Here is a 14,526-nt window from a genome sequence, read left to right as displayed (position 1 = left end):
TTTCTTAGTGCATGCTAATACAACTGGCCCCACAGTCATTGGAATCACAGTACCTATCTCTCAGGTTAATCTACAAATCAATCTGTTTCCACCCATCTACACACACCCCCAGCAACCACTTGCTCACCTATACTTTCCACGTTCTCCCCCCACCCGCCTTCCCAAAAGCATCTATAAAGGTCTCTGACCATCACTGGGACTTCGGGTAATCATGCTCGTGGTTCCCCCATGTGCATGGTGTTTGGAAATAAACCTTTCTGTTATTCATCTACCATAATGGTGAGTTGATCTTTTAGAAAACCGATCTTGTTTAAGGGAAAAGGGCAGGTTTCGCCGAGATCCCTACAAGAGTTTTATAACAGTGACAGTACGGATTGTACTGTATTTTTCTCCCTATCTCTATTTTAAAGGTTGTAAAAAGAACAAAACCTTTTGTGTGGTTTGTCTTCATAATGTTTTCGGAAAGCAAATGGCACATTTCACCCTCTTTGGAACAGGAGCTGAGGCCACATTAACATGAACGGAGCTCCAGGTCTTCCTGTGTGTGTCTCCAATGAGCCTCCCGCTGCGAACCCTAATAGGATTTCTTCCCCTTACACCTTTGTTTGCCCAGCTCCTCCTGCTGTTCTGCGGTGTTTGGTTTAATGAGACAACTCCAGTGATCCAGGAAAAAAAAAACAGGATCCTATCTTTTCCTTAAATAGACTAAGGAGTAACTGAGGGAATTCAAAATTCTGCTGGTTTCTAGTCACAATCCTAAATACAATGAACAAAAAAAGGTCACCGTAGCCATTTAATCTCAAAAACGCAGCCACAGCGGGGCAGACTGCACTTTACAGACGTCCATTTAGCTCTAAGGACATAGAAGTACAGAAGAAATTAGCTGGGGGTGGGGGGTGGCGAGGAGAGAACGAGAGCTCTACATTTTTTGTTTTGAAGTGAGAACTTGAACCACAATCTAGTGTCCATGGACTATACAACCAAAGTACACATATAAAATATTTAAGCCAGGGAAATAAGAACAGTCATAGATACTGGGAAGGGGAAGGTAGTGTAAGTAAACTAAACCACTTCTATCACAGAGAAAGGTAATTATGGATAATGTCTAACGTGGACGCATCAAAAAATGGAGATACAAGCATATCACTTAGCAATGCAAGAGTAACCACAAGAAAAATTTAAAAGAGACACTTTAACAAATTAAAAGAGGTTGGTCCTAGGGAGAAGGAGTGGGGTTGAAGAGGATTGAGGTGAAGGAGTATTTTTAGGATGTATTCTTTGATTTCAAAACTAGTTTGGGCTCAGCAGCTAGGGCACCGGCCACATACACCGGGGCTGGTGGGTTCGAACCCAGCCTGGACCTGCCAAACAACAATGACAACTACAACAACAACAACAAAATAGCTGGAAGTTGTGGCAGGCACCTGTCCCAGCTACTCGGGAGGCTGAGGCAAGAGAATCGCTTAAGCCTAAGAGTTTGAGGTTGCTGTGAGCTGTGATGCCACAGCATTCTACCAAGGGCAACATAGTGAGACTATCTCCAAAAGAAAACTAGTTGGATGGTCTAACCTATTTTTTTTGTTCTTTGTTTTTTTTGCAGTTTTTGGCCAGGGCTGGGTTTGAACCCACCACCTCTGGCATATGCAGCCTACTCCTTTGAGCCACAGGTGCCGCCCAGTCTAACCTATTTTTGATAGTCAAGTTGGGGCTGGATAGAGAGGTACAGTAGGGTCTGGCAGGTCAGCCTCAATGATTTGATATACAGTTACATCTTTTGCCGCTGGCCTCAGTCAGACATTGGTGATAAGCAAGAGGACTGGAGCAACTTCCAGCCATCCTGGTGTCCTGGCCTTCCTGTGAAGAGTCAGATAGGAGACAGGAACACACTTAGAGCATTATCAAGTGGGTTTTCATCACTGAGTCATTTCTACAGCCAGGCGAAATACTCCTATCCTCTCTGGGTTACCTGTAGAGGATTATGGACACAAAGTAGCACTGGGGCATTAAAGGACCTTTTCTCTGCCTCAGCCCTCTGACAAGTCATCCTTCATTCAGAAAGAGAAATCTTCATTTTATGTTTGCTGAGGGTCAGAGTCTCATATTCCCAAACTCAGTTGACCTGGTTTGATTACTCAGCTGAATTAGAAAGTTCAACCCAGGCACCCTAGGAATCGAAAGTGAAAGTGGATAAAACCAAAAGTAAACTGGAGCAGCCCAGGGTGAATAGAAAGCAAAAGTAACTTCACACAGGCTTTAGTATAACAAAGAGAAATTCTCTGCAGAAACAAAAAGAACACTTAGAGTGCTTCCAAAGTGAGGTCTATACCTATATCTATATTGGGGAGGTATAGATGGCCTCTTTCTCTCCATTTGAAATTGTTTGTAACTCCGTCATTGGTCTCTCTGCACCTCTGGGCCCCTTTGTCCTTTTCTATTGGTTGTTGATTACCTAGGTTATTCATACTTTTCTTTTTTCATTTATTTGTTTTTTTGAGACAGAGTTTCACTTTGATGCCCACTGTAGAGCTATGTGATGTCACAGCTCACAGCAACCTCAAACTCTTGGGCTCAAGTGATTCTCTTGTCTCAGCCTCCCAAGTAGCTGGGACTACAGGTGCCCACCATAACACCTGGATATTTTTTTTAGAGGCGAGGTCTTGCTCTGGCTCAGGCTGGTCTCAGGCAATCCACCTGCCTCAGCTTCCCAGAATGCTAGGATTACAGGCATGAGCCACTACGCCCAGCCAGAAATCTCTTAATTCTTTTCTACTGGTGGCTGTAACCACTTGTTCCCAAGTCTGGGTCTGAAAGTGATTTGCATCAGTATATCCAGAAGAGCTTTGTTTAAGGTACAGCTCCCTGGACACTTGATGGTGATTCTAACACTGTAGGTCTTCAGTAGAATTCAGGAATCTATAGGGATTCTGATATCCAGCCCATATGTGGAAACCATTGCTTTAATCCATTTTAGATTAGGTAACCCTTACAACAATCCTAATAAATAGAAGACCAAAGTTCAGAAATAAATCATTTTTCCCTAATCACACTTCAAGTCAATTTTTTAAACGTGTATCTGCAATGATGTGCTAGTTTAACATTGTGGGGGTATGGGGTAACTTCTTTATTTCCTTGAAAGTTTTCTGAAAGATCAACTCACAATTAAGGCAGATTAATAATAAGGGGTTTATTTACTATGTGCGGGGGGAGAATTATAGATTACCCAATATCCCATTGGGACCCAGACATTTTTATAGCTGCCTTTTAAAGAGGAGGGGAAGATGAGTGTAGGTAATTCTGTACAGGGATAATAAATAATTGCTAGGGAGGATAAACAGGTACTTGGGAGAAGGAATGGATGGGGAAAACAGGTTAACTTGAAAATTAACCTAAGAGACGGGTATCATGTTCAAAATTATATGGGCAAGGTTTGGTGGCATTCTTAATTTTCTTTCCTGCAACATATCAAGACTCTGTCCATCACTAAGGGCCTGTAATTCAAAATACTCCTTGTACCAAGGAGTCATATTTTGTGGTGAAATTTTCTGAGCTCTTTCAACATCCTGTTCTCTAAAGAAAGACTTTCCTCCTCTCAGATGAACCTTGACTTGGAACCTTTGCCAATTTTTGTGATGTAAATACTCTTACCTTGCTGATTTTATTTTATTTTATTTTTGAGACAAAGTCTCACTATGTTGCCCTCGGTAGAGTGCTGTGGCATCACAGCTCACAGCAACCTCAAACTCTTGGGCTCAAGTGATTCTCTTGCCTCAGCCTCCCAGGTAGCTGGAACTACAGGAGCCCACCACAATGCCCTGCTATTTTTGTTGCAATTATCATTGTTGTTTAGCTGGCCCGGGCTGGGTTCAAACCTGCCAGCCTCGGTGTATGTGGCTGGCGCAGTAAGCACCTTTGCTGATTTTAATCTACCAAGATGATATCACTGGATATGTCTAGGGATACACAATATTTCTGCCACATAGACATTATGGATATAAGTAACTTAAGAACACAGGTTATATTAAAATGTAGTCAAGTCATTAGGAAATAGTAAGCTTTGAATCATTATTTTTGTAATATCATTTAATTCTAAATTTATATAATAAGACTTTTAATTAATCATGGCTTGGTTTAACAACCAGCTTCCTGAAAAATTGACAATTGGGTCTTCTGGGCTGATGCAGGCCAGCTCCCAAGGGCCCCGTGTGTCTTACAAAGCTCCATATATCCGTATTTAGCAACACGTGGTTTGCGAAGTACTATTTCTTTAAAGTCTTTTCTGAAACATGATTTTAAAGAGTCATATATGTTTGGGAAATGCTGCATGGTTAATTTACTTCTTTAGAAGCTGCCATTTAGACTGGCATATTATTTAGCTGCCATTTAGACTGGCATTTCCCTAGTATGTGGGAAATAGAGGCCTGTTGATCTCAACCCAAGGCAGCCTACAGGATCAGCATTCTTTAGAATCCACTTTGTGGGGCGGCACCTGTGGCTCAGTGAGTAGGGCGCCGGCCCCATATGCTGAGGGTGGTGGGTTCAAGCCCTGGCCAAACTGCAACAAAAAAATAGCCAGGCGTTGTGGCGGGTGCCTGTAGTCCCAGCTGCTTGGGAGGCTGAGGCAAGAGAATCGCATAAGCCCAAGAGTTAGAGGTTGCTGTGAGCCGTGTGACGCCACCGCACTCTACCCGAGGGCGGTACAGTGAGACTCCGTCTCTACAAAAAAAAGAATCCACTTTGTGAAATGCTGTGCATTTGGGGACATTCTAAGAAAGTGATTAAAAGCACTGACTCTTGAGCCAGACTTGCTTAGCTGGCCCGGGCCAGGTTCAAACTCGCCAGCCCTGGGGTATGTGGCCGGAGCCCTAACCACTGACCTATGGGCCCCAAGCCCAGAACACATCTTCTTGCCAGTGTACCTGCTTGTTCCGAATGCATGGCTTTGAGCAGGGAGTGTGATGTGGAGGAGTGGCAGGGAGGCACTAGGTGTGGATCTGAATCCCTGTGTTCTCACTGTGTGAGAGGACGTGGATGAAAGTGAGGTGGGGGCATGACAGCACAGAGGTCAGGCCACAGAGCCAGCCAGCCTCAGAGGTCAGTTCCCACCTCTGCACCTCGTAGCTGAGTCATCGCTCACCACTCACTTAGTGCTCTCTAACCCTGGCTCACATTTCTACCAAAACATAGAATAAGTAATAAATTCCTGTTTCACAGTTGTGAGGATCACTTCAGTGCCTGGCAAGTAAGCCATCAACAAATGGCTATTTTAATATAAATCAACTTTGGGAAAGGATGGTTAGTTTTTGAAATTGTAAAATGTTAATCAGATACTCATAGTCGTGGGTGGTGCCTGTGGCTCAGTGGGTAGGGCGCCAGCCCCATATGCCGAGGGTGGCAGGTTCAAACACTGCCCCAGCCAAACTGCAGTTAAGGTACACAGCTATGATTTAATAAAAACAAAAAAAAAGAAAGAAAGAAAGAAAAGAAAGAAAGAAAAAGAAGGTTCGAGAAAGTATGAATATGGGGAAAGAAAAGGAAACAAGGCAATGAGCTCTTTAAAAAAAAAAAAGATACTCATAGTTGCAATTCTGGTCTCAAGTAAATGAAGTGTTTAGTGGAGACTGACAAAGTGGGCTGAGAAGAGATTGGCATCAACTAAGAGACGGTATGCCCTACCCAAGAGTGCCCTAGGGAGAACCTTGGCTAGGGGCGGGGAGATGCTCTAATAAGGGAATGCATGGGATTTGGTGATGGGCAGTACCAGGAAATGAATAAATGTGGTAAGTTCAAAGCACACCAAGTTTTCAAACTATAGTTTGGAACAGTAATGAGCTATACCAAGAATACTTCACTAGTGAGTCATCAGAACAGTCAGGTGAAAATCCCATGAAGGATTTGTTCATGTATTCCTTTACCCACAAGCATTTATTGAGTGCCTACTATGTGCCTTGTACTGGGGTCTCTTCAAGCAGATTATAGTGTGTGGTAGTTGGGGGACAGATATTAATGATCACACAAATTTCCAATTGGTGATAAATACAAAAATAAGAGGTATGTGGGGGTTATGGAAACAGAACAGGAAAGCGTTCACTGACAAAGTGATATTTTAGCTGAGAGCTGGAGGATGAATAGAAATTTAAACAGAGTTCTATATCAGGTTGTTAATTTGCAGATGTATGGATCAGCCTTCTGAAAGGCCATTTCTATTTAGCCATGTAAATCATAAGGTCTCAAACGTGAGTGTGTATCGTATGGAAGACTTGTTAAACCACCTATTGCTGGGCCTTACCCCCAAATTTTCTGATTCAGCAGGTCTGGGTGGGGCCCAAGAATGTTTATTCTAACAGGTTTCTAGATGCTGCTGCTGCTGCTCTGGGGCCACACTTCAAGAACCATTGCTCTAAATTAATGCCCACAGTGCCTTTTCCCAACTAATAGAACATAAGCCACTTCTAACAAATGTTTTCCAAGTTGCTCACTGCAAAAAATCAATTTTGAAAGTCTTTTGGTTAAAATGTTTTTGCACTAGGTTGAATGTTAACATTACATGTTCAACCTTTCAATCTTTATTGGAAAAGAAAAAACCAACAAAAAACAAAAACAAACACCACTGTAATTGTAGAATTGCCCTGCAGTTAGCTCTGGGTGAACAAATGTCAAATCGCTGTAAACAACACTAATGGAATCTGTGAAGGGAAAAGATGAGTGTCTGGACTTCAAGGCTGCAGCAGAGTGCAGAGGCCTGTTTTGGCAGACAGAACCAGCCCTGGGATGTGCTGGGAGGGGAGTGGGTTCTTTCTGGGTGGATCCTACAATTTATGCATAAGAATTCTGTTCTTTGAGAAAAAGGGAATCTGCAAACTAGCAATTGCTAAATGTAACTCTTGAAAAGCCAATTTTTAAGATTATACCAATAATGCACATAACACGAAGGGGTGTTTATGAGTTTAAATGTTTAAATGGAATGACTTCTTTATAATGATTTAGCATATAATTTATGTCCAAAAGCATTAGCTGCCAGGTGTGGTGGCTTACACATATAATCCCAGCACTGTGGGAGGCTGAGGCGGGAGGATTGCTTGAGCTCTGGAGTTTGAGACTTGTCTGAGTGAGAGTGAGACCCCGACTCATGAAAAAAATGAAAAACCCAGCTGGGTGCTGTAGTGAGCACCTATAATCCCAGCAGCTTCGGCTTTGGGAGGCTGAGGCAGCAGGATGCCCACGGCCTGAGTCTGAGGTTGCAGGAAGCTATGACGTCACTGCACTCTGCTCGGGGCATAGAGTGGGACTCTGTCTTAAAAAAGAAAGAGAGAGAGAGAAAAGCATTAGCTATTACTTAGTAATAACAAAATATCATCATTCTTGCTTCTTTCTGAAAACTTCCGTAACTTGAGTTTCTGAGGTCTCACAAGCTCATGGGTTTTAGGCACCTCCGTCTACCCTGCCAAAAATCCCAAGACTGCCTGGTACTCCAGGCACTGTGTGGTGGGCTGTTCATCACAGACGGCAGCCAGCTTGGAGCAGGTGGCCTGTCAGTGCCTCCCCCAGACCACAAATTCTTTGCTGTGGCACCCTCACTGATTGTCACTGCTTGGGCAGCCATTAAGGTGTTGTCCTATCCCTTGAGATCATGCCTGTTCCTTGCTAAGGACACTAGGCAGTGTCTTCCGGTATTCCCAGCCTGCAGCCCTGTGAAGTCTAGGCAGCGATGCAGTCCTAAAACATTCCTGAGTGAAGCACATGTCAGTGCGAGAGCATGCGGGAAGGAGGCTTGTTCCTCTCTGTCCTGTTGTCACCTGATCTCTTAAGCCTCCCTACCCCCCAAGTCTCACCTAGGCCTCTATGAACACAATTCCAGGCCCTGCCTGTCCTCCCTAGGGTTGAGACACACTGTGTGGGACCAGGCTTGGGACCAAGCCCTAAGCTGATACTCCATTCTACCCTCTCCAGCCCTGCCTTTCCCCCTCCACTGCAGGCAAATGGTACTTTTCAGTATGAGATGCCCCAGCTCATCCGTTAGCCACACATATCTGAATCCTCCCACTTTAGACTTCAGCTGAGTTTCCCTGTGTCCTTGAACATTACAGGGGCCCCGTGAATTCTCCTGTTCCTACTGTCTGCACTTCAGAAGAATCCTTCCCACTGAGGCCGAAACATAAGCTGGCTATGTTCATTCAGATCTTAGGTCAGCTCATATGGCCCCCAAAGTCTTCCTTGCACCCCTCTCCAGGCAAGGCTCCTGTGATCTCCCCCTGTATGGGATTGTGACTCCTACCCTACCGTGTTGCAACCTTACAGCACTGACACTTCATTAGATTGGCTGAATCTTGCTCATCTTCAGATTCCCAGTTTCCAGCCTTGCATGTCCAGGCACTTGGAACATGTTTGTCAAGTAAATAAATGAATCAAGGAGACATTAAGACTATCACTCACTGATGGCTTCAACCTAAGGTTGGCTCAGAAAGCTCACACTTTGCACCTCAATGCATGTGTGTTGACTGTTAGTCCCCATTACAACACATACACATGAAAGACTTCTGTTTGCTGCAGTCTCTCCAGCCTAGAACACAGCTTAGAATACACAGTCCCTCAGTCAGTATTCATTGAATAAATGAATGAAATGCAGTGTATTCCCACTTCTCTTTTCTTTGGGGACACTGACTTGATATTCTGAGCGTTTTTCTCTTCTTGGGGAAGGGAAGGGCATGGATGAAACTTTCTTCCCCTTCCCAAAGGAGTGGTATGCTATGGGCACATTTTTTGTAGATGTAAGCTCAAGCCTCAATGTCAGGCAAGCCAGAGAACCAGGGTGAGCAGTCATCCAGAGTCACAGGGCTGGGAATGGGCTGCGGGCAGGCAAGGACCCGGCCACTGACCTGAAACCGTCAGGCACAAGGTGGAGGGCATTATGACAGTTTTCTTTTGGTTTATGTCTTTTGTAAGAAGTGGCCTGTGTACCCAGGGAGTTCTAAAGATAATGTAAAATGTCACTACCAATCCTGCAATCCCGAGGTACCACTCTTACGATGAATATCCTTGCACACACTTCTCTATGCATGTGCAGGCGCACACGTGTGCCTGTGTTATGTTACATTCAGCTGTGAGTGACAAAAAACCAAAGGAACTATGATGTCACCGTAACAGAAGTTCATCTCTCTCCCTCATGGACGTCTGGGTGGAGAGTGGAAATCGGCAGGGCTCCACCTGGTGTCAGTCACCCAGGCTCGATCTTCTTGCTCAATTGTAGTGACCTCCACCTTATGTTCCAAAGACTAGCATCTGCATCCCAGAAAACAGGACAAAACGAGAAGAAAACAAAAGAGAAGCAGAGAGAGAGGCAACCCAAATGCACATTGCTCTTAAGGAAGCTTGCACAGAAAATTTCTGCTTATGTCCCGTTCTTTTTTTTTTTTGTAGAGACAGAGTCTCACTTTATGGCCCTCGGTAGAGTGCCGTGGCCTCACACAGCTCACAGCAACCTCCAATTCCTGGGCTTAAGCGATTCTCTTGCCTCAGCCTCCCGAGGACTACAGGCGCCTGCCACAACGCCCGGCTATTTTTTGGTTGCAGTTTGGCCAGGGCCGGGTTTGAACCCGCCACCCTCGGTATATGGGGCCGGCGCCTTATGGATTGAGCCACAGGCGCCGCCCCTATGTCCCGTTGTTCTAAATGATGTTATATGGCTGTGCCAGCTGTAAGGGACTTGGGAAATGCCACTTGTTCTGACAGCTAAAAATCCTATTACCATGAAAGGAGGAGGATGGACAAGGAGTGTCTGGCAGCCTCTGTCCCCATGTGACGCAATCTCACATAATAGGATCACCGAACAGTATAATATGGCGACAAGGACTATAAGCTCTGATGAAAATTATGGGTTGAAATCTGGTTTAGAGGCTTACTCTTCAGTTTACTTGTCTGTATTCTATCAGAACAAAGCTATTTCATAGGATTGTTATGAAGACTGAAGGAGCGAATGTATGTAAAAGGGCTTAGCGTGATTCCCAACCATAAGGCAGTAAGCTCTCAGTAAAATGAGCTTCCTTATATTCTGCATTTTTATTTTTTTTTGCACTCACCCAGATAGCTCGGACAGAGTTCTACGTCATCTGTAACTCTCCTTATACTACCATTTTTAATGGCTGCATAGGGTCCCATTTTGTGGAAATAGTATAATTCATTAGTCCACTACTGATCACTATCATAGGTTATTTTTTTCCCATTATCATCAACATCATTTAGTACTTGCATGATTATCTCTTTACTGGTAAATTCTTAGCTATGGGATGGCTGGGCTACAGTTATGCATATTTTAATGGTATTTTGCCAGACAAGGCAAACAATGAGCTTCTGAGGACACTGGAACATTCCATTTTAGCTAACAGTTTTTAAGCACCTAACATATCCCAAGCCTTGTGCTACTTGCTACAAAAGACCCAGAGATAAAGAAGACATATCCTGTAATCAGGGAGGAAATAAGCGCCAGGGATTGTGAATACAAAGTTTAGGATGCTGTGAATTCTGAGGGTCGCAGGCTTAACCCGTGGTGGGAATCTGGAAGGGTCTCCCTCAAGAAGTGCTATTTCATCTGGAAACAGAGGTCCCAAGCATGTGCAGAGAGGGTAAGGAGAGGGTCGGAGAAGAAAGGTGTACCCTAGGGAGAGGAAGTGCGTACAGAAAAGCCTGATGTGATAGCTGAGAGCATGTATTCTGGAGCCAGGGGGTCTAGGTCAGAGTCACGGCTCTGGCACTGCTACCTGAGAATGACTTCTCTGTGCCTCAGTTTCCTCAGCTTTGCAATGGGGATGAAAGGAATAATAGGATCGTCATGGAGACTGAATAAGTTAATGCACAGAAGTACTTCGACTTTGACAAGGTGCTGGCAGATAGAAAGCACGGTCAGGGGATTATCAAGACTTTCATGTCCTGCTTTTGCGACTCTAAGAGTTCAACAGTCAGCATCAAAGTGCCCTCTTTCCTTTCCCCCAAAAGTTTCCTCATTCATTTATTCAATGAGTATTACTGAGCACCTCCAAGGGAGATGGTGATAAGCAGACTAGTCCCAGACCCAGACTTCGAGGTCTAGTGGTGGGAGATATTTTAAATTAAAAATCCCACACAATATGAAGCCCACTTAGTTACAAACCAATGTGTGTTTTGTAGAAAGAAAGGCACAGGGTGATCTGTGAGAGCCCCCTTGGGGGACATGTCCCAGAGGACACGACAAAAACAAATGACGAAGAAACTCTGACCTGGAGCATTAGGGATGAGGGTGGGAGGAGCCAGGCAGAGGTGGCAGCTGTGGGACCAACGTGAGCTGGGAAGGGTCAGTGCACTGGTGGAGAGGAGAGAAGAAGGGCGATGGGGGAAGCGGGTGAGGGAGGCCGCAGGAGGGGAGGGGAGATAGGTACAGCCCCCACATCGCCGCTCTCAAAGTGATCCTGGACTCTGAAGTTGAGTATGGAGACCCAGGCCCATCCAAGGTCTTCATTTTTGCTAAGCAAAATGTACTTCCCTTCCAATCAGTTGTTCCTCAAAACTTTCCTTGGACTTGGCTCCCAAACAATCTTAAGACTCGGAAGAAAAGTCTTCCACACCAGGTCTTTGTTCAGGAAAGAAAGAGCACATATTGAGCACCTGTGATGGGCTAAGGAATGTTCTGGACCCCTCAGTCTTTTTGCCTCATTTACTGCCCAACAGTCTATGAGGTAAGAAATATTAACTTTCTTCTGGATAATTATGAAAATAGAGACTCAGAGAGCACAGATAACTTTCCCAGAGTCAAGCAGTGGAGTCAGGTTTCTGAGCTCAAAGTCCACATCTTTTATTCCATAATGGTCAGACCACAAACAGGGTCTGTTTTACCTGGCCTGTTAGAATCTCAGGAAACCACTTCACTGTGCAGAGAGATACAGTTTTAGGCAGCAGTGAGCTGAAAATTGCAGAAACCTCTCTTCCACTGAGTGTGGAGTTCATTACGCTGCAGGGAGCTCTTAATATTGTCGGCATTTCGAGGCAGCTCTACGCTGCCTGAGTAAAAGAAAAAACAAACACCCGGCCCTAAAAAGGTGAAGAAAGTCTTTGCTAACTAAATACTGCAGATAAGTATCTTCCCCATTTGGCTGCAATTACCTGGCTCCCAAGTTACATCATTGCTAGTGGAAATGGTTAACAAAATAATGGTAATGATACCGATGGTAAATTAAAGGGAAATAAAAGGAGCTCAGTGTACTATTCAATTTCCCACTTGGGGACTACTCCTAAGTTGTGCTCTTCAGCTTCGCACTGGGAATTTCCACATGTAAATAAATATGCCTGATTGAAACTGCAAACTTCAGGTCTTTTCGTGGCAAACTCTAAAATCTAAGCTTGGGACTGGTCCCCTCCTATCCCAAGGCTAATATCAGTGAAGATGGACCCCGCCCCCTAAAATGTTCTGATGAATTATGTAAATAGAGACAAACATCTCATAGGGCTGACCTCTGCCACAGAAATTGACATCCTCCTACCCTAGCCAAACCATGCGGAAAATTGGATTTAAAGAAAAGAAGATCAGGACTTCATTACAACTCAGATGCTTTATGGTGTCTGGATTCTGACCACTGCAAATCGACATAATCCAACCAAGAGAAATTACCAACAGATGTGACAAGGGATGAATGTGGCAAGTGGGGTCCAGTTCAGGTCATCAGCAGGTTCTTATCTTCCAGAGCCTTTTATTAGTATTCCAGTAACAATTATTTGTTTTCCTAATAGGATACCCTACAAAGAGAAGGAGGGCCCTGGGTTTAAAACCTAGCTTTGCCTCTTATTAACTGTGATTTGGGATGTGTTACTGAAAAAATTTTCTGAGTACCAAGTTCTCCATCTTAAGGTTAAAAATAGTACCTTTGTAAGGTAGCTTTGAGAAACAGGAAGAGAACACAAGTAAAAGTAGCGTAGTGTCCGACCCAGACTACTGCACAAGAAATGGGGACTGTTCTTATCACTATTAGCTGCAAATTAAAAGTTGATTCTTTTTTTTTTTTTTTTTTTCGTGGTTTTTGGCTGGGGCTGGGTTTGAACCCGCCACCTCCGGCATATGAGACCGGCGCCCTACTCCTTGAGCCACAGGCGTTGCCCTAAAAGTTGATTCTGTTTAACAATGAATATAAATTGAATTTTAGGATCATTTTTTAATATAACTTGAGATCCTCTTTGATCTTGAAATATATTAACTTTAGGCTCTACAAAATGAAGTTGGTTTTTTTGAGTCTTGTAGTTAGGAGTCTTGTAGTTAAGTCTTTGGGGTTCTCTAAGTATAAGATCATGTAGTCAGCAAAGAGGGAGAGTTTAACTTCCTCTGCTCCCATTTGGATTCCCTTTATTTCCTTGTCTTGCCTAATTGTATTGGCTAGAACTTCCAGCACTATGTTGAATAGTAAAGGTGACAGAGGACAACCTTTTCTGGTTCCAGTTCTAAGAGGAAAAGCTTTCAGTGTTGCTCCATTCAGTAAAATATTACCTGTGGGTTTGTCATAGATAGCTTCAATCAGTTTTAGAAATGTGCCACCTATGCCTATACTCTTCAGTGTTCTAATTAGAAAAGGATGCTGGATTTTTTTTTTTTTTTTTTTTATTGTTGGGGATTCATTGAGGGTACAATAAGCCAGGTTACACTGATTGCATTTGTTAGGCAAAGTTCTCTTGCAATCATGTCTTAGGATGCTGGATTTTATCAAATGCTTTTTCTGCATCTATTGAGAGGATCATATGATCTTTATTTTTGCCTCTGTTAATATGGTGGATAACGTTTATGGACTTGCGTATGTTAAACCAGCCTTGCATCCCTGGGATGAAACCTACTTGATCATGATGTATGACTTTTTTGATGATAAGCTGTAATCTATTGGCTAGGATTTTGTTGAGAATTTTTGCATCTATATTCATGAGTGAGATTGGTCTGAAATTCTCCTTTTTGTTTGGGTCTTTTCCTGGTTTTGGTATCAGGGTGATGTTTGCTTCATAGAATGTGTTGGGGAAGATTCCTTCTTCCTCGATTTTTTGGAATAATTTCTGCAGCACAGGAATAAGCTCTTCCTTGAAGGTTTGATAGAATTCTGGCATGAAGCCATCTGGATCAGGGCATTTTTTGGTTGGAGGATTTTTTATTGTTTCTTTAATCTCAGTGCTTGAAATCCGTCTGTTCAGGAGCTCTGTTTCTTCCTGGCTAAGTCTAGGGAGAGGGTGTGATTCCAAATATTGATCTATTTCCTTCACATTGTCAAATTTCTGGGCATAGAGTTTCTGGTAGTATTCAGAGATGATCTCTTGTATCTCTGTGGGATCAGTTGTTATTTCCCCTTTATCATTTCTGATTGAGGTTACTAGAGATTTTACTTTTCTATTTCTCATTAGTCTGGCCAATGGTTTATCTATTTTATTAATTTTTTCAAAAAATCAACTCCTTGTTTCATTTTCTGAATGATTCTTTTGTTTTCAATTTCATTGATCTCTGATTTGATTTTGGAGATTTCTTTTCTTCTACTGACA

The sequence above is a fragment of the Nycticebus coucang genome, chromosome 14 (assembly GCF_027406575.1).
Source record: "Nycticebus coucang isolate mNycCou1 chromosome 14, mNycCou1.pri, whole genome shotgun sequence".
Lineage (NCBI taxonomy): Eukaryota > Metazoa > Chordata > Mammalia > Primates > Lorisidae > Nycticebus > Nycticebus coucang.
Note: the sequence above shows the minus strand (reverse complement) of the source record.